Here is a 26,940-nt window from a genome sequence, read left to right as displayed (position 1 = left end):
AATTTTAGAGTAGGTGTGATGTGGTGCTGAGAAGAATGTATATTCTATGGATTTGGGGTGGAGAGTTCTGTAAATGTCTATCAGGTTGCTTGTTCCAGGTCTGAGTTCAAGTCCTGGATATCCTTGTTAATTTTCTGTCTGGTTGATCTGTCTAGTATTGAGAGTGGAGTGTTAAAGTTTCCCACTATTATTGTGTGGGAGTCTAAGTCTCTTTATAAGTCATTAAGAGCTTGCCTTATGTATCTGGGTGCTCCTGTATTGGGTCCATATATATTTAGGATCATTAACTCTTTCTTGTTGTATCAATCCTTTGACCATTATGTAATGTCCTTCTTTGTTTCTTTTGATCTTTGTTGCTTTAAAGTCTATTTTATCAGAGACAAGAATTGCAACTCCTGCTTTTTTTTTTTGCTCTTCATTTGCTTGGTAAATCTTCCTCCATCCCTTTATTTTGAGCCTTTGTGTATCCTTGCATGTGAGATGAGTTTCCTGGATACAGCACATCGATGGGTTTTGGCTTTTTATCCAATTTGCCAGTCTGTGTCTTTTGATTGGTGCATTTAGCCCATTTACATTTAGGGTTAATATTGTTATGTGTGAATTTGATACTGTCATTTTGATGCTAGTTGGCTGTTTTGCCCATTAGTTGATGTAGATTCTTCATTTTGTTGATGCTCTTTAGCATTTGGTATGTTTTTGGAATGGCTGGTACTGGTTGTTCCTTTCTATGTGTAGTGCCTCTTTCAGGGGCTCTTGTAAAGCAGGCCTGGTGGTGACGAAATCTCTGAGTACTTGCTTGTTTGCAAAGGATTTTATTTTTCCTTCACTCATGAAGCTCAGTTTGGCTGGATATGAAATTCTGGGTTGAAAGTTCTTTTCTTTAAGGATGTTGAATATTGGCCCCCACTCTCTTCTGGCTTGTAGGGTTTCTGCTAAGAGATCTGCTGTGAGTCTGATGGGCTTCCCTTTGTGGGTGACCCGACCTTTCTCTCTGGCTGCCCTTAGCATTTTCTCCTTCATTTCAACCCTGGTGAATCTGAGGATTATGTGCCTTGGGGTTGCTCTTCTTGCGGAATATCTTTGTGGAGTTCTCTGTATTTCCTGGACTTGAATATTGGCCTGCCTTGCTAGGTTGGGGAAATTTTCCTGGATAATATCCTGAAGAGTATTTTCCAGCTTGGATTCATTCTCTTCGTCACATTTAGGCGATGGCTTTCAAAACAACGTTTGAGCTACTCCAAAATGGGTGGTTGAGGGGATAATCGTGAAGCTGTTGGCTCCTTGGTGATAATTTTTATGTTAGAATGACTTTTGCTTCCCTGAACACGTAACAGTGTGGATACCTGGATAATGAGCCATATGGTGAATACTCACATGATGAAAAACTATTGTGTGTAAAATCTTTACACTCTAATTACATCTGTATGAGAAATAAAAACCTAAAGGGGGAGAACCAGAAAGAAATACAATAATATACCCAGTGTTTGCATTGGAGAAGTTATGGGAGAGTGACTTTAAAGTGTTGTGGGTTTTTTTTTGTTTTTTTTTTGAGACAGTCTCACTCTGTCACACAGGCTGGAGCGCAGTGGTGTGATCTCAGCTCACTGCAACCTCCACCTCTTGGGTTCAAGTGGCTCTCATGCCTCAGCCTCCCGAGCATCTGGGATTATGAGCATGGGCCACCATGCCAGATAATTTTTGTATTTTTAGTAGAGATGGGGTTTCACCATGTTTCCCTCAAGCAATTCTCCCACCTTGGCCTCCCAAGGCGCTGGGATTACAAGGATGAGCCACTGTGCCTGATCCAAGTTTTATATTAATTGTGCAACTAACCACCTTACAGAATTCTCTCGTTTCTAATGTTTTTCTTTAATTTCCTGCTTCATAATTAGATGATCATGAATCTGCAAATAGTAATAATCTCTATACTTGTTCCTCTTAATTTCCTTTTTTTCTATGGATACATAATAACTGTACATATTTATGGGATGCACGTGATATTTTGACACAGGCATCCAAGGAACACATAATCCTCTGAGGCTTGCTCTTAAATGAGTGCCTCAGGTGAGAGCTGAGTGACTTCTATCAGCATGGGATGAAAGCCTTTTCCACAACAAAAGTCACAGACAATGCCGAGGAAGGGAAGGAGAGAGACACAGAGCGAGGTTTACTGGTCTCTCAAGTCAGCCCACTAAGCTCCCTCTGAGGGACCACAGGCATTTCAGCAGTCTGAACACAAATGCGTTCATGCTTCTCTTCACATGTAACTCTTAGATGAGATTTTACTACCGCCAGTAAGGGGTGCCGGAGTCTCTTTTTCTATTCTCGTTATAGGATCACGTCTCCAGTGGCTCTTTGTCCGTTTTTGCCTTCTCTGTTTCTGGAGCACCAGTGCTTCCTTGTACATGAGGACGTTTCTTTCTTTTTTATAATTTTCAATTTTATAATTTTTTAATTTTACGTTAAGTTCCAGGATACATGTGCAGAACGTGCAGGTTTGTTACAGAGGTGTACATGTGCCATGGTGGGTTGCTGCACCTATCAACCCGTCATCTAGATTTTAAGCCCCACGTGCATTAGGTGTTTGTTCTAATACTCTCCCTCCTCTTGGCCCCCAGCCCCCTACAGGCCCCAGTGTGTGATGTTCCCTGCCCTGTGTCCATGTGTTCTCACTGTTCAGCTCCCACTTATGAGTGAGAATATACAGCGTTTTATTTTCTGCTCCTGTGTTAGTTTGCTGAGAATGATGGCTTCCAGTTTCATGTCCCTGCAAAGGATATGATCCATTCTTTTTTAAAATCTCATTCTTTTTCATGGCTGCATAGTATTCCGTGGTGTATATGTGCCACTTTTTCTTTATTCAATCTATCATTGATGGGCATCTGGGTAGGTTCCAAGTCTTTGCTATTGTGAATAGTGCTGCAATAAACATACTTGTGCATGTGTCTTTATACTAGAATGATATATAGTCCTTCAGGTATATAACCAGTAATGGGATCGCTGGGTCAAATGATATTTCTGGTTCCAGGTCCTCGAGGAATCACTGCACTGTCTTCCACAATGGTTGAACTAATTTACACTCCCACCAACAGTGTAAAAGCAGTTCTATTTCTCCACAGCCTTGCCAACATCCATTATTATTATAATTTTTTTTTTGAGACGGAGTTTTGCTCTTGTTACCCAGGGTGGAGTGCAATGGCGCAATCTCGGCTCACCGCAACCTCCACCTCCTGGGTTCAGGCAATTCTCCCGCCTCAGCCTCCTGAGTAGCTGGGATTACAGGTACGCACCACCATGCCCAGCTAATTTTTTGCATTTTCAGTAGAGACAGGGTTTCACCAGGTTGACCAGGATGCTCTCGATCTCTTGGCCTCATGATCCACCCACCTCAGCCTCCCAAAGTGCTGGGATTACAGGCATGAGCCATTGTGCCCAGCTTCCTGACTTTTTAATAATCGCGATTCTGACTGGTGTGAGACGGTATCTCATCGTGCTTTTGATTTGCATCATGAGAGGCAATTTCATTGGCCAGTAAAGACAATGGCCAATGCAGTCAGTGGTCATTTTCCACCCTGTGCTTGGCCCATCATATATAAAGGGAGGGCATTGTTTCAGACTTTCATGATCCCATGGGGTGTGTCCTGCCCTCATCCTCATTTTGCAGATGAGGAAACTGAGGCTCAAAGAGATGGAATGATAGTTCACACTTCTGCAAGTAGAACGCAGCTCGGATGTCAGCGTGGTATTATTATTGTTTGTTGCTGTTGCATTGTTTCTAGGTGAGGAAACCATTTCTGAGGAGGTTAAAGGTCTTGCCCACCAAGGTCCTGGGGCTCAGAAGTGCAGGGCTGGGGTAGTCTTCCACATAAGCACCGTCCAACAGAAATACAACAAGCGGTCAGGGTGCTGTGGCTCATGTCTGTAATCCCAGCTCTTTGGGAGGCTGAGACGGGAGGATTGCTTGAGGCTGGGAATTCGGGGCTGCAGTGAGCTGTGATTGCACCGCTGTGTTGCAGCCTGGGCAACAGAGCGAGATACTGTTTCTACAGAAAAAAGAAAAAAGAGGCTGAGCATGGTGGCTCATGCTTGTAATCCCAGCACTTTGAGAGGCTGAGGTGGGTGCATCACTTGAGGCCAGGAGTTCAAGACCAGCCTGATCAATGTAGTAAAACCCTGTCTCTACTGAAAATACAAAAATTAGCTGGATGTAGTGGCAGGTGCCTGTAATTCCAGCTACTCAGGAGGCTGATGCAGGAGAATTGCTTGAACCCAGGAGGAGGAGGTTGCAGTGAGCTGAGATCGCACCACTGCACTCCAGCCTGGGTGCCAGAGCAAGACTCCATCTCAAAAAGAAAAAAAAAGTGCAGGGCTTGGTATGCATCCTGATAAGCACTGTCCAACAGAAATACAACCAGGGGTCAGGGTGCTGTGGTTCATCCCTGTCATCCCAACCCTTTGGGAGGCTGAGGCGGGAGGATTGCTCGAGGCCAGGAATTCAAGGCTGCAGTGAGCTATGATTGTGCCATTGTGTTCCAGCCTGGGCAACAGAGTGAGACCCTGTGTCTAAAAATAAAAAAAGAAATACACATATGTAATTTTAAATTTTCAAGTAGCCTCATTAGAAATGGTAATAAGAAACAGGCGAAGTTAGCCTTAGCCATGTATTTGCTTTAACCCAATATATTTTTCAGTATATCCTTTCCATGTTATTTCCACATGGGATGAACATAAAAATTATTGAGATATTTCACACTCTTTAAAATACTAAGTCTTCAGGCTGGGCGCGGTGGCTCATGCCTGTAATCCTAGCACTTTGGGAGGCCAAGACAGGCAGATTGCTTGAGTTCAGGAGTTTCAGACCAGCCTGGGCAACATAGCAAAACCCCATCGCTACAAAAAGTTAGCTGGGCATAGTGGCATGTGCCTGTACCCTTAGCTACCAGGGAGGCTGAGGTGGGAGGATCCTCTAAAGCTGTGGGGCAAAGGCTGCAGTGAGCCATGAGCACACCACTGCACTCCAGCTTGGGTGACAGAGTGAGACCCTATCTCAACAAACAGAAACAAGAGTCTTTAATATCTAGTGTGTATTTTATGCTTTACTGATCTCAACTCAGATGGGTCACATTTCAAGTGTTTCAGTGGCCACATGTGGCTTGTGGCTACGTTTTGGATAGTGTGGTCCTAAATCTTGTGACAAGTATTTCTGGTATTTTTTTGATGACACAATAAGGCTCAGGTAATAAACGTATTGGGGGTACCTGACATGTACTTGTTTTGCCCTACAAGACCCATTGCTTTTGGTCTGGATATTTGACTCCTCCAAATCTCATGTTGAAATTTGACTCTCTGTGTTGGAGATGGGGTCTAGTGGGAGGTGTTTGGGTCATGGGGGCAGATCACTCATGAAGGGGTTGGTATTGTCCTTGTGGTGATGAGTGAGTTCTTGCTCTATGAATTTCCCCAAGAGCTGGTTGTTAAAAAGATCCTGGCACTTCCGTCTGCTCTCTCTTGCGTCCTCTCTCATCATGTGGCCTCTGCACACGCCAGCTCCCTTTCATGTTCCACCAGGACTAGAAGCGGCCGGAGGCCCTCAGCAGATGCAGGTGGCTGTGCCACGCTTCTTGTACAGCCTGCAGGACTGTCAGCCAAGCAAACGTCTTTTCTTTGTAAATTGCCCAGCCTCAGGTATTCTTTTGTGGCAACACTTAAGACTAAGACAGCTTTCATAGTCCGTTTTTGAGAAGGAAGGGAGGGAGGGAGGGAGGGAGGGAGGGAGGAAGTCTTTCCTAAAAACATTTCCCCTAATATGGAAAAAAACCCATTTTTATGTAACACCATTAAGCATTGCCCCAGCAGAAGCAGCCCCATGTCTTGAGAAGGAAGGAAGGGAGGGAGGGAGAGAGGAAAGGGGAAGGAAGGGGGGGAGGGGGGAGGGGGAAGTGGGGAGGGGAAGGATCAGCGAAAGAGCCAAGAAAACTGAATGCCCTGAAGTTCCTTCCTTCTGCCTAAATAATTTGAAGTAGCTAACAGAATCTGTCTGACTCCATTGTCTTAGTTTGAATCCCCCTACAAGAAGCAAATCCAAAAGCAGAGATTTGAATGCTTCTGGAGGAGGTCCCAAAACACACTGGCCGAAAAGTAGGAAAGGGAAGATCCAGGAGTAAGTGAGCCATCAGGCAAGTTACCACCATGAGCAACTGGGTCTCAGTTACCAATGGGGACCTCTGGGAGGCAGCAGAGAGCACATTCCTCAGTGTAACTGCACACTAGTGGTGAGGGAGCTGGGGTAGTGATCCACCAGCTCCCATCTATCACAAGTTAAAGGGTGCTTCTTGGGAGTATTAATTCTCTAACAGTCTGGCCTGCTGAGTGGACACTTTGATAGCCAGAGATATTGCCCTGGGGGCTGACGGGGAAGTCAGACCTGCATGCACTGAAGCAGTCGGGGCATGGCTGGACAGTGTTTGCCACACTGGTGACACACCTACTTCCTTATAATTCGCAGAGTACCACAAGCCCCTGTGAACTTTAAGTCCACTAAGTTTGTGACAGTCTGGGTGCCACATGGGACACGAGATGATCTCGTTGTTGTCATCTCAGTGACAGAAAAGGCAGAAGAGCTATGGAAGGAGATCATGGATGTATGCATATATTTATGTGTGACCTTGCAAACGTGTGCATGCATTTCTGCTGTCACCAAGTCTAATTCTCTTACCACATGCTCTGTTGTCTTCCCCATATACATACAAGCTCTTTTTTTAGTTATCGGGCAAAACAGAAGAAAATAAGAGGACCAAGTCTCCATTTTCTAGGGAAATGATGCTGTTCTCATCCTGAGGAGGCATCCGGACCACATGCCCCCTACCTGTGTCCCCAGCTTCATTCTCTCTCAGTCTCCCCATTGGAAAATAATTTATATTGGTTTCTGGCTAATCCTTTGTTTCTTCTTGAGAATATGAGCAAAGTGCTTTTTCTGTTCCCGTGTATTTCGTCCCTCTTTCATAATGAGAGTGCAACACCTGCCCTTCTCTGCAGTTTGCCCTTTTCACGTCCGGAGGTGTTGGGTTTCCGTTTTGACCTTTTATCGTGGCTGAGGCTGAGGCAGCGAACAGGACAGACAGGAGTTTGGAGGTTCTAAAATCAACATGTTTTAAGAGCCCCACCATGACTTCACAAGAGGAAACATCTTTGAGGCAAGTTTCATAAAATCAACGTATTAACCACTTTTTCCTCCTTTATTTTTTGAGATGGAGTCTTGCTCTGTTACCCAGGCCAGAGTGTAGTGGCATGATCTCGGCTCACTGCAACCTCCGAGGCCTCCCAGGTTCAAGAGCCTCTCCTGCCTCAGCCTCCCGAGTAGCTGGGATGACGGGCACCCACTCCCATGCCTGGGTAATTTTTGTATTTTTTGTGGAGACAGAGTTTCACCATGTTGGCCAGGCTGGTCTCAAATTCCTGACCTTGAGTGATCCACCCACCTCAGCCTCCCACAGCGCTGGGTTTACAGGCACGAGCCACTGCGCCTGGCTTTAACTGTGTATTTCCGATTCTCTTCTATGTGTGGCTTTGCTGGCCCTACAAGAATGGCCCCTCCCAGAGCTAGCCCATCTCTAGATAGTAAAGCCCCCACACCCCTTTTATTTTTTTGATATGGTGTCTCACTCTGTAACCCAGGCTGGAGTGCAGTGGCATGATCTCAACTCACTGCAAACTTCGCCTCCTGGGTTCAAGTGATTCTCCTCCCTCAGCCTCCCAAGTGGCTGGGATTACAGGTGCCCGCCACCACACCCAGCTAAATTTTTTTGTATTTTTAGTAGAGATGGGGTTTCATGATATTGGCCAGGCTGGTCTCAAACTCCTGACCTCATGATCCATGTGCGTTGGCCTCCCAAAGTGCTGGGATTACAGGGGTGAGTCGCTGCCTGGCCGTGAAGGGTCTTTTATATGCAAACCAACCAGTCCAGATCTAGGACTCCAACCATCTCCTTTCCTGGGCTCTCACATGCTGAGACACTAACCCCCTTCTCTAATCATCTCAGAGCCAGGTACCAAACAACAGGGGGCTGCCCCTATGCCCTGAAGCCCTTACCCTGCCGGGCCCACTCCTTCCCATGGGAACCACAGTGGCTCCTGGCCACATGTTTTCCTCATTCCCTCTGCCCCAGCCCAGCCCTGGTGCTTCCCTGTGTGACCCCATCTAGCATGGGTGTCCCCCTTCTTGGGACCTGCGAGTAACTATCTCTCAATGGCAGTCATCGCCTGATCTAGCGGCCTTGTCATACCTAGATAATAATAAAACTGGGTTGGGTGCAGTGGCACACACCTGTAATCCCAGCAGTTTCGTAGGCTGAAGTGGGAAGATTGCTTGCAGCCAGGAGTTCAAGACCAGCCCTGGCAGCATAACAAGATTCCTATTTCTACAAAAGAAACCCAGAAAAATTAGCCAGGCATGGTGGCACATGCCTGTTGTCCCAGCAGCTCAGGAGGCTGAGGTGTGAGGTTTGCTTGAGCCCAGGAGGTTGAGGCTACAGTGAATTTCCCCCATGATCACGCCACGGCATCCAGCCTGGGCAATAGAGTGAAAATCAATCTCAGAAAGGTAACAATAACAATAAAACCTACATTTTAAAACAGTAAAGGCCTGGCATGGGATGCCAGCCCCATCATCCTCATCACCTCCCTGCCCTCATGTCTTTCCATTCTCTCCACTCCAGCCACACAAGCCTCCTTGAGGTTCTTCAAGCCTGCCAGACATCTCCCATCTAAGCATCTGCCAGTGCTCTTCCCATAGATATAAGCTTGTCTTTTCCTGCCTTCGTGTCTCTGCTCAAATATCACCTTCTTAGAGCAGCCCTTTACAAAACAGCTCCCACTCCTCTTCTGACCCTTACCTTCTCCCTTTTTCTTTCTTTCTTCTTCTTCTCTCCTTCCATCCTTCCCCTCCCTCCCTCTCTTTTTCTTTCTTTCTCCCCTTCCCCCCCCCCCCCCCCCCCCCGCCGCTTTCTTTCTTCAGGATCTTGCTCTGTCATTTAGGCTGGAGTGCAACGGTGCGATCTCGGCTCACTGCAATCTCTGCCTCCTGGGTTCAAGCAGTTCTGTTGCCTCAGCCACCCAAGTAGCTGGGATCACAAGCATGCACCACCATGCCCAGCTGACTTTTATATTTTTAGTAGAGACAATTTCCCCGTGTTGGCCAGGCTGGTTTCTAACTCCTGGCCTCAATGATCCACCTGCCGTGGCCTCCCCAAGTGCTCTGGTAACAGGCATGAGCCATCACACCTGGCCTCCATTTTTCTTACAAAAACTATCTTTACCTGACAGATGATAAATGTGCCCGAGTTTGTTTATTTGTCTGGTTTCTCTGCCCTAAACAGTGAGTTTTTTAAGAACAGGAAATTATTTGCACTGTTCATGGCTGTACCTGGGAGAGGACCTGCTATAGAATCGAGGCATAATCAACATATGTCAAATGAATGAATAAACAAACGAAGCTGATGATTTTTCTCAAGCTTTCTGGTGAAATGATGCACTCGATCCCATCGCTGGTCACTTCATCTCCGGGTGAAACTTGTTATTGCAACTTGGGGACACCTTGCTTGGTTCTCACTCGAGAAACTAAGGTCTGCATTTTCATAAGCAGGTGTGGTTCATTTGATTAAATTTCCCTTGCTAACTTCTTAGGATACACATGAATATATAACTAAGCATTTAATCAAGCTCCTGACGTACCAGAGGGGTTAGATGCTGAATGTAATTTGTAATTGCCTAAGAATATAGTAAGCTTGAGTACTTTTGTTTCCATAATTAAGTGTGAGGCCCTTGTCTCAATGTGAATTAAGAATGCTTCAAGTACTTTATATGAAAAGTAAATTTATTTTCTTTTGGAAAAGTTCAAACACAGATGAAAGAAGGGAAAATAGAATGATCTCCCAGCCTATTCCTATGACCCATCTTCAGTAATTATCAACTCATAACTCACCTTGTGTTTCTCTATCCCAAACTTGAACAGAATTTTCATTTGCAAATGGAAGCAAACCTTTAATTGGCCTTAACATAACGCTGGGTTATGTTTAACTCTCTTAAAGCAAATCTCAGACATCCTATGACTTCATCTATAAATACTTTCTCATGTACTTCTCAAAGCTCAGGACTCTGCGGCAGCTATGAAAGATGGTGTGGTGATTTCCTCACAAAATTAAATAGGAAGTTAATGTATAATCCAGCAACTTTACTTCTGGGTGTAAACCCCAAAGGAATGAAAGCAGGGACTCAAACAGGTGTTCCTTTGTACATCAATTTCTTTTCTTTTCTTTTTTTTTGAGATGGAGTCTCACTCTGTCGCCCAGGCTGTAGTGCAGTGGTACGATCTCAGCTCATTGCAACCTCTGCCTCCCAGGTTCAAGCAATTCCCTGCCTCAGCGTCCTGAGTAGCTGGGATTACAGGCACCCACCACCACACCCAGCTGATTTTTGTATTTATAGTAAAGACGGCATTTCACTATGTTGGCTAGGCTGGTCTCAATCTCTTGATCTTGTGACCCACCTGCCTCCCAAAGTGCTGGGATTACAGGTATGAGCCACCACACCTGGCCAAATCCATTTCATTACAGCAGTATTCACAATAATCAAAAGGTGGAAGCAACCCACGTGTGTGTGAGCGGATGAATGGTTAAACATAGGGTTGTGTATCTGTATGAAGGAATATTATTCAGCCTTAAAAAAGGAATGAAATTCTGACACATGCTATAACATGAATGAACTCTGAGGACATAACACTAAGTGAAATGAGCCAGTCACAGGAAGACAAATACTGTATGATTCTGCTCATATGGGGTCCCTAGAGTAGTCAAATTCATAGGGACAGAAAGAATCGTGGCCACCAGGGGCTTGGAAGTTAGTGTTTAATGGGGACAGAGTTTCAGTTTGGGAAGATGAAAAAGTTCTGGACATAAATCATGGTGATGGTTACACATCCATGTAAATATACTTAATGCCACTGAAGTGTACAACTTAAAATGGTTAAAATAATCAAGTTTTATGATGCATATATATATATATATATATATTTTTTTTTTTTTTTTGAGACGAAGTTTTACTCTTGTAGCCCAGCCTGGAGTACAGTGGAGCAACCTTGGTTCACTGCAACCTCTGCCTCCCAGGTTCAAGCAATTCTCCTGCCTCAGCCTCCCCAGTAGCTGGGATTACAGGCATGCACCACCACTCTCAGCTAATTTTTTGTATTTCTAGTAGATATGGTTTTTCACCATGTTGACCAGGCTGATCTGCTGACCTCAGGTGATCTGCCTACCTCAGCCTCCCAAAGTGCTGGGATTGCAGGCGTGAGCCACTGCACCTGGCCATGATGCATATTTTACCGAAATAAAAAGAGTCACTTACGTTACCTGTTCTCTGCACTCTGGAACTAGCCTTAAGGAACATTTGCCATCTGGAGCTTTGCCAGTTCCTAGGCAGAAGAAAAAAGTGGTCCAGAGCATAGCTATCCAATAGAATTTTCCAGAAATGTTCCCTATCTGCAGAGTTTAATAAAGTAGCTACTAGGCTACTAGATACATGTAGCTTTTGAGGACTAGAAATATGGCGTGTATGACTGAACAACAGGATTTTAAAGGTTGTTTAATTCTGATAGCCACATGTGGCGTCTGCCTTGGACAATACAACATTAGAGAGATATGTACTGGTGATTAAATACTTCCACCTGGGAGTGACATGTTTCATGTCCACTGAGAGCTCATTGGTCAGAATTAGTCACGTAGCCCCAGCAAAACACAAGGGCCAGGAAATGCCATCTTACACATGCCTGTATGTGGAGAACTGGAAGTATGTGGTGAACAGCTCTAATGCCTGTCTCAGAGAATGAGTCTTTTTGAGATCTGGAAAGGAGGAAAATTGGCTATTTTATTTCAGGAAGAGAAAGTAAGAACTGTGGAGACTTAATGTATTATTTATCTATTGTTGTGTAACAAATTACCAAAACCTTGGCAACTTGAAGCAACATTTGTTTCACAGTTTAAGCAACTCAGGAAGCAGGGTGCACCAGTTTCAGGATCTCTCCTGAGGCTGCAATCAAGGTATCAGTTGGGGCTTCATTCTCATCTTAAGGCTTGACTGGGGGAAGATGTGATTTCAAGCTTAAACACGTGGCTGTTGGCAGAATACTATGGAAAAGGAACACTCAGAAAACAATTATAACAATACCAAAAGCTTTTTGAAATTAAAAAATATAAAAGCATACATTAAAAACTGAATAAAAGGTGGAAAATAAAATGAGAGAAATCTCTCAAAAAGAAGATTAAGACACATGGAAATACAAAATAGAGGGAAGGGAACAGATGACAAGAGAACCAGTCCAGAAAGTTCAATATCTGAATAATAAGTTGAGAGTCAATAAAAAGGAGTGGGAATCTTAGCTGGGTGTGGGGGCACACTCCTGTATTCCTCGGGAGGCTGAGGAAGGAGGACTGCTTTGAGTGCAGGAGTTCGTGGCTGTATTGAGCTATGATAACACCACTGCACTCCAGCCTGTGTTACAAAGCTAGACCTTGTCTCTAAAAAAAGGGGAGGGAGTAAGAATCATCATACTAAGTGCCCAGTACAATGACTGCAAACAGACCTAAACTAACTTACATCATAGTAAAATTTTAGGACACAATGGAAAAAGATTCTAAAAGGTACTAGAGGGAAAAAACAAGGTCATACACAAGAAATCAGAAATAAGAATGCTTCAAACTTCCTAATGGCAATACTGGAACTGAGAATACATTGCAGCAATAGTTCACATTTTGGAAGTAAGATGATCTCCAAACCAGAATTGTATAGCCAGTCAAACTACCGATGAGGTATAAAGCTAAAACAATGGCATTTCATATATAGAAGTCTCGAATATTTGCTTTCTGAGACAGGCTGTTCAAAAACAGCTACACAATGATTCCCATTTTACATTTGCTTAGAATTTTACCACTTCCCCATAAAGGATTGGAATCTGTTTTTTCTCTCCTTGAACCTGAGTAAGCCTTTGTGACTGACTCAATAGAGTAGGGAAGGAGTGATGATTTGTGACTTCCAAGGTTAGGTCCTAAGATGCAGGTTCTGCCTGGCTTTCTCCCTTGAGACATGTGCCTTTCAAGTCCTAAGCCAACATAAGTATCGTGAAGTTGCCATACTGGAGACACCATGTTGAGACATCACATAGAGATGGAGATAGATGTTTGAGAAGCCTCAGTTGTTTGAGTCTTTCCAGCCTAAGTGCCAGCCCTGTGACTGAGAAAGCCTTTGGGATGACTCTAGTCCCTCTCATCATCTGACTGCATTTGCATGAGAGACTCCAAGTGAAAACCACTCAGCTGATCCCAGTTGACCATCCAAATCACAAAATGTAATAATATAAATGAATGTTACTGTTTTATGCTACTAATAATGGGCTGGTTTTTATGCAGCAATAAGTAACTGGAAAACCTCTCATGCATCCTTTCTCAGGAAGCTACTAGAGGATGTGCTCCACCCAAACAAGGGAGTAAACCAAGAAAGAGGGAGACATAGAACACTGTACTTAGGAAATCCAACAATGAGTAGCAAAGGGAATCTCCTGAATGATGATAAAGAGAGAGCCCAGGATGAAAGCTGTAAGCCAGGGAAGACAATCAGTTCTGATTAGACCCTGTGACAAGTCTTCGGGAAAGACTGCTTCTGGAGGATTAAATGGACTGAATACCTGTTAAAGACTTGGGGGTCAAATTTGCAATAAGTACCAAGCAAAGAAAAATAAAAAAGCTAGGACAATGATGAGTCCCAGGGGAAACAAAACGCTGGAAAGAAAAAGTAGCTCTAGTTTGTTCTTGGCGTAACTGTAACTTGCCTTGTACATAACGTAAACACTGAATCTTCCTGACTCTGTGATAGATCAATATTGGGCAGATGTGCAGGTGCTGGAAGAGTCCTTGTGCAGAGGGATGGGGAGAGGAATTAGCAGAATCCTCCTTTACTATAGCTGATACCTATAAAGTACCACAGCACCCAGACAGGATGCTGCTTTGGTGCTTTGACTGTAGTATCCTTGGGTATCGCTATTGGTTATTTCTTAAAACTACTTAAGTATTCACAAGCGTATGTCTTGTTTTCTCAACATAACTATAAGCTCTTTGATAGTTAATGCTTCTCTATATTCTCCATAGTGGCTGACATAGTATGCTACACATAGTATGTGGCCAGTTTGAGAAATATTAGTTGAATAAAATAATAATGTTAGAAAAAATAAATAATGCCTAAAACCGGAAAATTAAAAAGTAGAAAGAACCTGTAATCCCAGCACTTTGGGAGGCCAAGGCAGGTGGATCACGAGGTCAAGAGATCGAGACCATCCTGGTCAACACGGTGAAACCCCGTCTCTACTAGAAATGCAAAAAAATTAGCTGGGCATGGTGGCGCGTGCCTGTAATCCCAGCTACTCAGGAGGCTGAGGCAGGAGAATTGCCTGAACCCAGGAGGCGGAGGTTGCGGTGAGCCGAGATCGTGCCATTGCACTCCAGCCCGGGTAACAAGAGCGAAACTCCGTCTCAAACAAACAAACAAAAAAGTAGAAAGAAGTGAGTGAGTGAACAATATGGGGCTGGGTGTGGTGGCTCATACTTGTAATCCCAGCACTTTGGGAGGGTGAGGCAGGAAGTTTACTTGAGGCTGGGAGTTCGAGATCAGCCTGAGCAACACAGGAAGACACCGTCTCTTAAAAAAACAAACAAACAAAAAAAAAAAACGTAGAATGAGCCAGATGTGGAGGCGTGTGTCAGTAGTCCTAACTACTCAGGAGGATGAAGTGGGAGGATTACTTGAGCCCAGGAGTTTGAGACTACAGTGACCTGACCTTGCACCACTGCACCCCAGCCTGGGTCACAGAGTGAGACCTCCATCTCTGAAACAAAGTAAAACCCAATATGAGTAATATGGTAGCAAATAGCAAAATAATCAGCTAAAGGGAGCCAAGCACAGAAAGACAAATAGTGCATGATCTCATTCACATGTGCAAGCTAAAAAAAAAATGAACTCACGGAGACAGAGTAGGGTGACGTAATGAGGACAAATGCAGAGTTAGAAGGAGTAAAATCTAGTGCTTGGTAGCACAACGGGGTGACTAGAATTAACAACAATGTATGTCCTATCACAAAAAAAATGGTAAATCCTTTTTAAAAATACTTTTAAGTTCAGAGGGTACATGCGTAAGTTTGCTGTATAGGTAACCTTGTGTCATGGGGGTTTGTTGTATAGATTGTTTTGTTATCCAGGTATTTTTTTTTTTTTGAGATGGAGTTTCGCTCTTGTTACCCAGGCTGGAGTGCAATGGCGCGATCTCGGCTCACCGCAACCTCCGCCTCCTGGGTTCAGGCAATTCTCCTGCCTCAGCCTCCTGAGTAGCTGGGATTACAGGCACACGCCACCATGCCCGGATAATTTTTTACATCTTTAGTAGAGACGGGGTTTCACCATGTTGACCAGGGTGGTGTCGATCTGTTGACCTTGTGATCCACCAGCCTCGGCCTCCCAAAGTGCTGGGATTACAGGCTTGAGCCACCGCGCCCGGCCTGTTATCCAGGTATTAAGCCTGGAACCCAGCAGTTACGTTTTTGGTCCTCTCCCTTCCCCCCCGCTCCAATAGGCCCCCGTGTGTGCTGTTTGCCTCTGTGTTCATGCGTTCTCATCATTTAGCTACCACTTAGGAGTGAGAACATGTGCTATTTGGTTCCTGCATTAGTTTGCTAAGGATAATGGCCTCCAGCTCTATCCACGTCCCTGCAGAACACATGATCTTGTCCTTTTGTGGTTGCCTAGTACTCCGAGGTGTCTGTCCACATTTTCTTTTTTTGTCTACCATGGATGGGCATTTCAGTTGATTCCGTGTCTTTAGTGCTGCAATGAATGCGCGTGCATGTGTCTTTAAAATAAAGCAATTTATACTGATACATACGTACTGGGTATGTACCCAGTAACGGCATGGCTGCGTATAAGGTGTTTTTGTCTTTAGGTCTTTGAGGAATCACCACGCTGTCTTCCACAATGGTTGAACTAATTTACACTCCCGGCAACAGTGTGGAAGCGGTCCTTTTTTTCCCTCAACCTCACCAGCCTCTGTTATTTTTTGACTTTTTGATAATAGCCGAGAAATGGTAAATGCTTGGTGTGGTGGATATTCCAGTCACCCTAACATGGTTATTACACATGGTATGTTTGTATCAAAATGTCATATATACCCTGTAGATAGGCACAACTATTGATAATGATTTTTTAAAAAATTTAAAATCAGCCAAAATATGGCCAGGTGCGGTGGCTCATGCCTGTAACTCCAGCAGTTTGGGAGGCTGAGGCAGGCAGATCACTTGAGGGCAGGAGCTTGAGAACAGCCTGGCTAACTTGGTGAAACCCCATCTCTACCAAAAATATTTAAAAATTACCTGGGTGTGGTGGTGGGTGCCTGTAATCTCAGCTACTAGGGAGGCTGAGCAGGAGAATTGCTTGAACCTGAGAGGTGGGGGTTGTGGTGAGCGGAGATACCAGCACTGCATTGCAGCTTGAGTGACAGAGCAAGGCTCCATTTCAAAAAAAAAAAAAAATTGTATGTTTCAGGAGGGGGCTATGAAGCATGGAGGAAGGCGGGGGCTGCTATTTTGCATAACAAAACCTATTTCAGAGACATATTTGCCTAATCGCCAATGGCAGCACCCTCAATTCCCTCTCCTGCTTTATTTTTCTCCTTAGCACTTAGCCCCCGTCGGACATACTATGTATTTTCCTTATTATTTATTCTATTTGTCCCGCGTCTCCGTTCAACTCCACAGCCACGGGAAGCTCCGCCTGCCTTGTTCTGTGCTTGCAAAATTACTGGGCACATGGCAGGTGCACCATACAGTCCAGAGAATCAATGAACCTAGTGCCGCTGCAGTTTTTTATAGCCACTCATTCATTTTAACTTTTTATTTAGTTGAAATTTCAGATTTACCAAAAAGTTGTAAGACTGGTACAAAGAAGCCGTCTGTAGCCCTTATCCAGGTTTCTCAAATGTTAACATTTTACCACTTATACTTGACTTATCCCTCCTCTCTCCCTCTCTTTCTCTCTCCCTCTCCCTCTCTCTCCCTCCCTCCCTCCCCCCCCCCCTCTTTTTCTCTCTCCCTCCCTCTCTCTCCCTTTCTCTCTCTCTCTCTCTCTCCACTCTGACCCACCCGGACCTGACCATTGACCACTGAGAGTAATTTGTAGATATGATGGTCCTTTAACCCTATAGAATTCAGTGTGTTTCCCAAAACAGGGCATTCTCTTACATAAGCACAGCACAATGATCAAAATTAGGAAATTAGCATGGACACACTGTTATTATGTAATCCACGGATCTTATTCAGATGTCACCAATTGTTCTAACAGCCTCCTTTGTAGCAAAAGGAGGTCCTGGCTCACTTGTGGAATTTGGTCAGCCACGTTTCCCTTAATGGGGACCAGTTCTTCTGTCTGTATTTGAGCTTCACGACATTAACACTTCCAAAGAATACTTATTATTTAAAATGCCCCTTAATCCCAATGTGCTTGTTTACCAATTATTCAAATCGTGCATTTTTGGCATAAGTCACAAGAAGCGATGTTGTAGGCTTCTTGGTACGTTATTCCAAGAGGCACGTGATTTGCGCACTGCTCGCTGGTCTGCCAGGGTGTTTCGCTATAAAGTTACTGTTCTGACCATTACAATTAATAATCACCGGCTGGGCACGGTGGCTGACACCTGTAATCCCAGCACTTTGGGAGGCCGAGGCAGGTGGATCACGAGGTCAGGAGATCGAGACCATCCTGGCCAACATGGTGAAACCCTGTCTCTACTAAAAATACAAAAAGTTAGCTGGGCTTGGTGGTACGTGCCTGTAATCCCAGGTACTTGGAAGGCTGAGGCAGGAGAATCGCTTGAACCTGGGAGGTGGAGCTTGCAGTGAGCTGAGATCTGGTCACTGCACTTCAGCCTGGTGACAGAGCAAGACTCTGTCTAAAAAATAAAAAATAAAAACAGTTGTCTTTAGGGAGGTACTGTGACACTGTGTAAACGTTCTGTTATCCCTCAGACTTTCACCTGTGAATTTCATGATCCCCTGAGAGTTCTTGTGTGTTTTTGTGGTGGTTGCCAAATTGGCTACATATATAACTTTTTTTTTTTTTTTTAGAAACAAGGTCTTATTCTGTCACTGAGGCTGGAGTACAGAGGCAAGATCATAGCTCACTATAGCCTTGAACTCCCAACCTCAAGCAATCCTCCTATCTCAGCCTCCTGAGTAGCTGGGACTACAGGCCAGTGCCATCGCACCAGGCTAATTTTTGTTGTTTTTTGTAGAGATGGAGTTTTACTGTGTTGCCCAAGCTGGTCTCAAACTCCTCAGCCCAAGTGATCCTCCCGCTTCAGTCTCCCAAAGTTCTGGAATTACAGGCATGAGCTACTGTGCCCAGCCTCCTTATGAAAGAATTCTAGCCGGGTGAGGTGGCTCACACCTGTCATCCCAGCCCTTTGGGAGGCCGAGTGGGTGGATCACCTGAGGTCAGGTGTTCAAGACCAGCCTGACCAACATGGAGAAACCCTGTTTCTACTAAAAATACAAAAACCTAGCTGGGCGTGGTGGTGCACGCCTGTAATCCCAGCTACTTGGGAGGCTGCTGCAGAATTGCTTGAACCTGGGAGGCGGAGGTTGTGGTGAGCTGAGATCACGACATTGCACTCCAGCCTGGGCAACAAGAGGGAAACTCCATCTCAAAAAAAAAAAAAAAATTCTAAAGAATATGTATAGATACTCCCTAATCTAGGAGGGGGTATTTATCCCTCTTCCTCTACTTCACATGGGTAGGTCTTGGTGAGTGTTCCAAAGGGTAGAGTAGGGAAGGGGAAAAATAGCAACTTGATGGTGGGGAAACCTGGCAGACACCACCTTCACCAAGGGGTTGAGGTTAACATCACTAACAATAAGTCATGTAAATATCGTACAGGCTGATCTGGTGCAAACAGACCAGCATTGCGCCTCTGTGCACCGGTCCTCCCCCCAAATCCATCATTCCAGTCTAATCATGAAAACAGACACACCCAAGGTGAGGTCAAAATATTTGGTCAGTACTCCTACACATTATTAAGGCTGTGAGAAACAAAGAGACAGATCAGAGGAGACTAAGGTGACAGAATGAGACCAGGCACAATGGCTCCCACCTGGAATCCCAACACTTTGGGAGGCTAAGGTGGGAGGATTACTTGAGCCCAGGAGTTTGAGACCAGCCTGGGCAAGAGTGAGACCCCAGTGTGGTATTGTGTGCCTGTGGTCCCAGCTGCTAGGGATGAAGACAAAGTTCCTTGCCCTACCGGTTGCTGCAGGGATGAATTAAAATCAAGCAGAGGCCAGGTGTGGTAGCTCACGACCATAATCCTGGCACTTTGGGAGGCCAAGGTGGGTGCACTGCTTGAGCTCAGAAGTTCAAGACCAGCCCGGCCACATGGTGAAACCCCGTATTTACTAAGAATACAAAAGTTAGCTGGGTGTGGTAGCACCCGCCTGTAGTCCCAGTGATTCAGATACTCAGGAGGCTGAGGTGGGAGGATCGCTTGAACCCAGGAGGTCGAGGCTGCAGTGAGCCGTGGTTGTGCCACTACCCTCCAGCTTGGGCAACAAACTGGGAGCCTGTCTCAAAAAAAAAAGTTAATATTACAGGAAGCTGGGTGAAGGGTACAATGATAACTCTCTTGTACTACGTTTTCAAACTTTCTGTAAATCTAAAATTATGTCTAAATGTTTATTTAAGAAATTAAAAATAATGTAATATCTAATCAATCTTGTTCAATGATATTCGCAGACTTGGATTTCAGGTCTGGAAGACTGACTGATGTCACATTGACTATGTGTCATTTGAGGAGCCTGTGATACTTTTTGTCCTATCCATTTCCATTTGCTAGGTGGTAGCTAAGATTCCACTATTAGAGATTCATTCCATTGGCTACAGAAATGTTATTTCTGCAAAGTGAATCTATAAAGATAATGCACGTGGAATCCTGACACACTTTACTGTGCATAAGTTATTTAAAAGAATCTGTTTACCACCAATTCTTGACTGCTCATATAACATGTATGCTAGTCATTATGCTTAGGGCTTATCTGCTTGACGTTTTGTGGGTTTTCTTGTTTGTTTTTTCTTTTTGAGGCAGGGTCTCACCTCATTACCTAGGCTAGAATGCAGTGACATGATGACAGCTCACTGCAGCCTCGACCTTCCAGGCTCAGGTGCTCCTCCCACCTCAGCCTGTGGAGTAACAGAGTCGCTGGGACTACAAGTGTGTGCTCCCATACCCAGCTACTTTTTGTATTTTTAATAGATATGGGGTTTCACCATGTTGCCCAGGCTGGTCTCGAACTCCTGGTCTCAGGCGATGCACCCACCCTGGCCTCCCAAATGGCTGGGATTATGGTCATGAGCCACCACACCTGGCCTCTGCTTCATCTTCATTCATCCTTATAGCAACCTGTAGGGTAAGGCGCGTCTTGTCTTCATTTTATTGAGGAAGTTGACGTTGAGAGAAGAGAAGCACCTTTCCAAATACACACCACTAGGAATTTCGAGAGCTAGGATTTGAACCCAGGTCTGGGTCTAGAATTAGGCTCTGGGTGCCTACATCATGACCCACAGATGTCTGGATGATCAGATTTGGCTTCGTCATTTTTATCCTCCACCTCCCAAAGATCTTGGTACTCATTCCCCACGGGTATCCCCAGAAGGCAGAGACCAAACGTCTTTTGGCCAATCCAGTTTTGCAACTCAACATGGCTAGATTTGCTGATAATTGTTTTAGCAGTCAAATGAATGCGATTTGCAGTTATTCATTTGGGGCATTTATTTCAAAGATGCTAGCCCTGTTCAAATGAATGGCATTCTCAAAGCCAGTATGGTAATGCTGCTGCTGCTGATTGATAAATTAAACCTCCAGCTGGCAGATGTGTCAAAGATTAGAACCAATGGCTGGGGTTGGTTTCTGGCTGCCTGCTGTTAAACTGCTTCTGTCTGCAATGCTAATAACGTTCTAAATCTTTCTACCTGGTCAACATTAGTAATTTGTATTAGTGGGGGGTCCAGGAAGTACCTACTGCAGTCATTTGAGGATCCTGTGACAATTTCTTGCCCATCCATTGCCATTTGCTAGTTGATAGGTAAGATTCTTGTATTAGACATTCATTCCTTTGGCTATAGAAATGTTATCTCTGCAAAGTGAATCTATAAAGGTAATGCACATGGAGCCCTGTCACACTTTATAGTGAATTAGTGAAGTTCTCTCTGGAAAAGAGGTATTGAGCAATTGGGGATTGAAGGGCTTGAGAAGATTCCTAGGAAGGAGAGGGGAACCCCAGCACCAAACTTCATAGTCCTTCCAAAGTGTTTTGGGAAACTTTGGAAATGCCATTTGGTGAGAGGAAAGTGTAGACTCTCTGTCACCTCAATGGTGGGTGAGGAGGCATTTGGAAATGTATATGGGGATATGTGGTTATCACGTGACTGGGGATGCTACTGACATTTAGTGGGCATTTACCACGAAGACCAAACCAGCCCTGAGGAGCATTGAATCAAAAATGCCAACAGCTCCTCCATCGATAACCCTGGAGGTTGCCAAGGAAGGGATGGTGAGTTTCCCTCCTTCCAGAGTCATGGTTGCCCAAACCGGCTATGCCCCAGGGAGCTGCTGAATAAAGGAGAGAGTCAGGGATGGCTCAGGAATCTGAATGTTTACCACACTCTTTTCTTTTCTTCTTTTTTTTTTTTTTGAGACGGAGTTTCGCTCTTGTTACCCAGGCTGGAGTGCAATGGCGAGATCTCAGCTCACCGCATCCTCCGCCTCCTGGGTTCAGGCAATTCTCCTGCCTCAGCCTCCTGAGTAGCTGGGATTATAGGCACGCACCACCGTGCCCAGTTAATTTTTTGTATTTTTAGTAGAGACGGGGTTTCACCATGTTGACCAGGATGGTCTCGATCTCTCGACCTCGTGATCCACCTGCCTTGGCCTCCCAAAGTGCTGGGATTACAGGCTTGAGCCACCACACCTGGCCCAACACTCTTTTCTTTTCTTTTTTTTTTTGAGATGGAGTCTCACTCTGTCGCCCAAGCTGGAGTGCAATGGTATGGTGTCCACTGACTGCAACCTCTGCCTCCCAGGTTCAAGCAATTCTTCAGCCTCAGCCTCCCGAGCAGCTGAGACTACAGGCATGCACCACCACGCCTGGCTCATTTTTGTAGAGATGGGGTTTCACTGTGTTGACCAGGATGGTCTTGAACTCCTGATCTCATGATCCGCCCGTGTTGGCCTCCCAGAATGCTGGGATTACAGGCGTGAGCCACCGCACCCAGCCATGTTTACAACACTTAGCAGGCAGTTTTGATAAGCAGCCAGCTTCTCTGCTGTCTAGGCGTGGTTTAGGGCATCATGGAGGACTGCCGACCTTCAGTAAAAAGGCCTAATTCTGTTGTATTGGGGCTTTGTGGCCAAAGTGTGCAGAGAGAATGATCACAAATCACTGTGACAAACGGTGCTGCTTGGGCTGGGATTCAGGAGCATCACAAATGTTTCTTCTTTTCCTTTTTTCTTTTTTTGAGATGGAGTCTTGCTCCGTTACCCAGGCTGGAGTGCAGTGGTGTGATGTAGACTCGCCGCAACCTCCGCCTCCCGGGTTCAAGCAATTCTCTTGTCTTAGCCTCCTGAGTAGTCAAGATTACGGGCACATACCGCCACACCTGGCTCATTTTTGTATTTTTAGTAGAGACGGGGTTTTACCATGTTGGCCAGGCTGGTCTTGAACTCCTGGCCTCAGGTGATCCGCCCACCTCTGCCTCCCAAAGTGCTGGGATTACAGGTATGAGCCACTGTGGCCAGCCTACGAATATCTTTTATTAAAGTATGCAACACACAGAACTGCACAAATGGATCACGTGCAGCTCAGTGAAAAGGTACAAAATGAACAAACTTTTCCAAGTGGGCACACCCATGTCATTGTCACCAGATGGAGATGCTCCCAGGAGCTCTCCCTTCACCCTCAAAGCGACTGCTCCTTTGACTTCTAAAGGTGCAGATCAGCGTTGCCCATTTTTGAAGTATTTATTTATTTAATTTTTATAAAAAGAGATCGTGTCTCTCTCTGTCACCCAGGCTGCAGCACAGATCATGTAGCTCCCTGCCAGCCTTGAACTCCTGGGCGCAAGCCATCCTCCTGCCTTGGCCTCTGGAGTAGCTGGGAATCAGAATAGCTGCGACTGCAGGTGTGCACCATTGACTTTTTAACTTTATATACCAGGAATTACACACCATGTTCTATTCTGTGTCTGGCTTCTTTGGTTTAGCATGAAGTTTGTCAAATTCATCTATACATTGTGTGTAGCTCCAGATTGTCCATTCTCGTTGCTGCATAAAGCTCCATGCTCTACAGTGTATTGATCCATGATGATATTTGGGGAGTTTCCAACTTTTAGCTGGTATGAATAGTGCTGCACGTTCTAGGGCATATATCCTCAGTCATTCTGGATATATACCCAGGAGTGACATTGTTGGGTCATAGGATATTCAAATGGCTGTGTTAATAGAAATGACTAAAAAGTTTTTCTGTTGTTGTTTGTTGGTTTTTTGAGACTTGGCTGTCTCCCAGACTGGAGAACACCACCTTGGCTCACTGCAGCCTCAACCTCCTGGGCTCACACAGTCCTCCCACTTGGCCTCCCCAGTAGCTGAGACTACAGGTGTGCACCACCATGCTCAACCAATTTATTTCTTTTCTTATTTTCTTCTTTCCTTCCTTCCTTCCTTCCTTTCTTTTTCTTTCTTCCTTTTCCTTCCTTTCTTAACTCTTTCTTTCCTTTCCTTCCTTTTTTTCTTTTCTCTCTCTCTCTTCCCCTCCCTCCCTCCCTTCTTCCCTCCGTCCTCCTTCCCTCCCTTCTTTCTTCCCTCCCTCCCTCCCTCCCTCCCTTCCTCTTGTACAGGCAGTATCTCACTACATTGCCCAAGCTGCTCTCAAACTCCTGGGCTCCAGTGGTCCTCCTGCCTCTGCCCCCAAAATACCAGGATTACAGATGCAAGCCACTGCACCTGGCCAATGGTTTCCAAAGTGGTTGTACTAGATTCCACTCTGGTAGAAAACAAGAGTCAGAAGTGGTTTCAGATCCATGTCAGTGACCTTGGGAAACTTTTTAAGCCTCTCTCAGCCTCAATGTTTGCATCTGTTCCATCGGGCTGCTGTAAAGACTCAGTGGAAGCTCTACCCTGGCAGGGACACCATCCATGAGATTCACTCTTTCCTGAAAAACACTGGGGTCTTCAGAAATCTCTGCAGGTCATGCTCCTGCTCTAACACTGAACAATCTTCTCATAGAGGATCAAAGAAGTTATCACTTCAGTCAGATAGCACAGCCCTTTCGTATGACTGGCTCTTTCCATCTGAACATGTGGGTTTGCTTCTTGTTTCAAATCAGTCGCGGCTCCCCTTTGAGCTCTGAAACAATGTCAAATACAAAAGTCATTGATATTTGGCGAGTGCCTTAAGAGCCCCTCCTTCTCCCTGAATCCCACACAGTTCCATCTTCTTGCAACTCCAGTCACTCTTGGGTTAATCATTTCATCCATATCGTGACAAGTTAGAAAAAGTTTAAAGTGCTGTGGGGCAATGTGTAAAAGTTGGTGCGCTGGCAGAATTAGGGACTTTGTATAAAGACATATCGTCTTTCCAAAGTGTTCCAAAAGGACCTGAAGACTGGTGTGTGTGTGGAGGGGGGAGGGGGGGTCAACTAGCATTCAACTAGCCAAGACTTGAAAAAAATACTTGTCTTTTTCATCCTTTTCCCTTTTCTCCATTTGGACTTTCTGCCTATAGAAGCTCCAGGAAAATTCAGTGGTTTCTTGGTACGTTCACTTTGGAAGACAGTTTGGTGACATCTTATAAGCTTGAAGATAGGAATACACTGTGGACTCAGAAATGTCCACACCTAAGGCTACTCCTATAGACATGCATTCTTATCCGCACTAAAGATGTCTGAGACAGTAATGTTTAATAGCCCCAACTGGAGAAAAAAACAGAAACCTATCAACAAGATGATGCATGAGCAAATCGTGGCATATTCTCTTACTGAAATACTATACAGCAGTGAAAGTGAATGAAATGCAGCCACATGTGACAACAGATGAATTTTTCTAAAATTCAAACCAGATTAGGCTGTATGAATTTTTTTTCTTTTAAAGACAGAGTCTCACTCTGTTGTCCAGGCTGGAGGGCAGCCACACAATCTTGATTGACTGCAGCCTCAGACTCCTGCACTCAAGGGATCCTCCCATCTCAGCTTCCCAAGTAGCTTGGACTACAGGTTCACATCACCATGCCTGGTTAATTTTTGTTTTAAAAAAGTTCTTGGAGAGGCAGGGTCTTGCTCTATTGCCCAGGCTTGTCTAAACTCCTGGCCTCAAGCAATCCTCATGCCTCCACCCCCCAAAGTGCTGGGACTATAGGCGTAGCCGCCGCACCTTGCCAGATGGATCTTAAAGACATAATGTTGAACCAAAGAGACAAGAAACTGCGGAATACACACTATATGATTATTCCATTTATATAAAAGCCTAAAAGAAGCAAAGCAAAATTGTATTATTTAGGAGTGCATAATAAGGTAGTCGAACTGTATTTTTAAAAAGCAAAAGATGAATACCGTAAAGTCAGGTAGCAATTATTGCTGTAATCAGGGGTTGTGGCAGCCTGTGGCAGAAGGGGGTTCCGCAGAGGTGGTGTTCCACTTCTAGCCCTAGAGTTGGTTTCATGAGTGTTCATTTCAGATCAATTTCTTAACCCTGTACCTTTATGTTTTATGCAATTTTTTCCTGTGTGCTTATTGAATTTCACCACATAAAAAAGCAGAATGGGAACCAATCAGAGTGGTTCTGGAGAGACGTGAGTACCAAGCAAACGATACCACCCAGAATTCCTATCCAGCCCGCTAGGACCTGTTTAATTATTTCCTCCGGGGAGTTCAGACTTGTCAGCTCTGGGGTCTCCAGGATAGACTAAACCCTTCATTCCGACTTGCAGGACTCTGCGATTTGAAACGTTCACAGAAGTAAACCCAAACCACTCTCTCCGCTTTCAAAAATGGTCTTTTGCAAAACAGAGCAAATTTGTTTAGAGACCGACGAATCACACCTTTAGACACAAATCCCCTTCTTTTTTCTGTCTTTTAAGTTTTTTCCTTCCTCCAATCTGCCTTCTCCTTGCAAGATGCTGGGGAGCATCCGTCTGTCTGCAACAGAAATGGAACCGGGTGGAAAACAGTCCTCCCAAGGGAGGAGGAATCAGCCCCAACTCCCCTCTCCCTGCCTCCCGACTGTGTGGCGCTCCCCTGTCTCCCCCACAAACTCCACGGAGCCCGGTTCCCCCCCCCCCCGCCCCCCGCGCCTCCACGATTGGTCGCGGGCCCTCATGTGTCGAACCTCTGGGTGGGTTCTTCTGCCGGTAAACTCATCAATTGCTCCCCTTTTCCGCTTGCCGGCCAGTGGTTCAGACCTTTGCGCCCATTTTTTCCCCTTTACTTTCTTCTATCCGCAACCCTCCACACCAGTCTTATTTTAGCAAAACCTAGAGAAGGAGGAGGTGGAGGGATTTGGAGGGTGGAGGGGCATTGCAGCATCCAGGGGCAGCTACTGAGTGGCTAAGCGGAGGGCGCATACCTCTCTCTCTCTCTCTCTCTCTCTCTTTCCCCTCTGTGGGGAATTTTCAGGATTTCACTGCTGCAATCTAACCCCAAGACGAGGCACCATTGAGCGAAACGCTGTGCGCACACACACTCACACTTCCTCCGGGAGCCGAGGAGGCAGCCGCTGCTGATTCAGGAAGGAAAAAAAAATTTTTTTTTCTTTTTCTT

The 26,940-nt window shown here is 45.2% G+C and overlaps 1 protein-coding gene across 18 annotated transcripts in view; it reads left to right on the top strand.

Annotated features, from left to right (window-relative positions):
- Positions 1 to 26,940, top strand: part of CACNA1A (calcium voltage-gated channel subunit alpha1 A) — a 424,329-nt gene that overhangs the window by 97,761 nt on the left and 299,628 nt on the right. The window lies entirely within an intron of this gene.

This window comes from Callithrix jacchus, chromosome 22, assembly GCF_049354715.1.
Source record: "Callithrix jacchus isolate 240 chromosome 22, calJac240_pri, whole genome shotgun sequence".
Lineage (NCBI taxonomy): Eukaryota > Metazoa > Chordata > Mammalia > Primates > Cebidae > Callithrix > Callithrix jacchus.
Note: the sequence above shows the minus strand (reverse complement) of the source record. Positions and strands in the feature narration are given on the sequence as shown.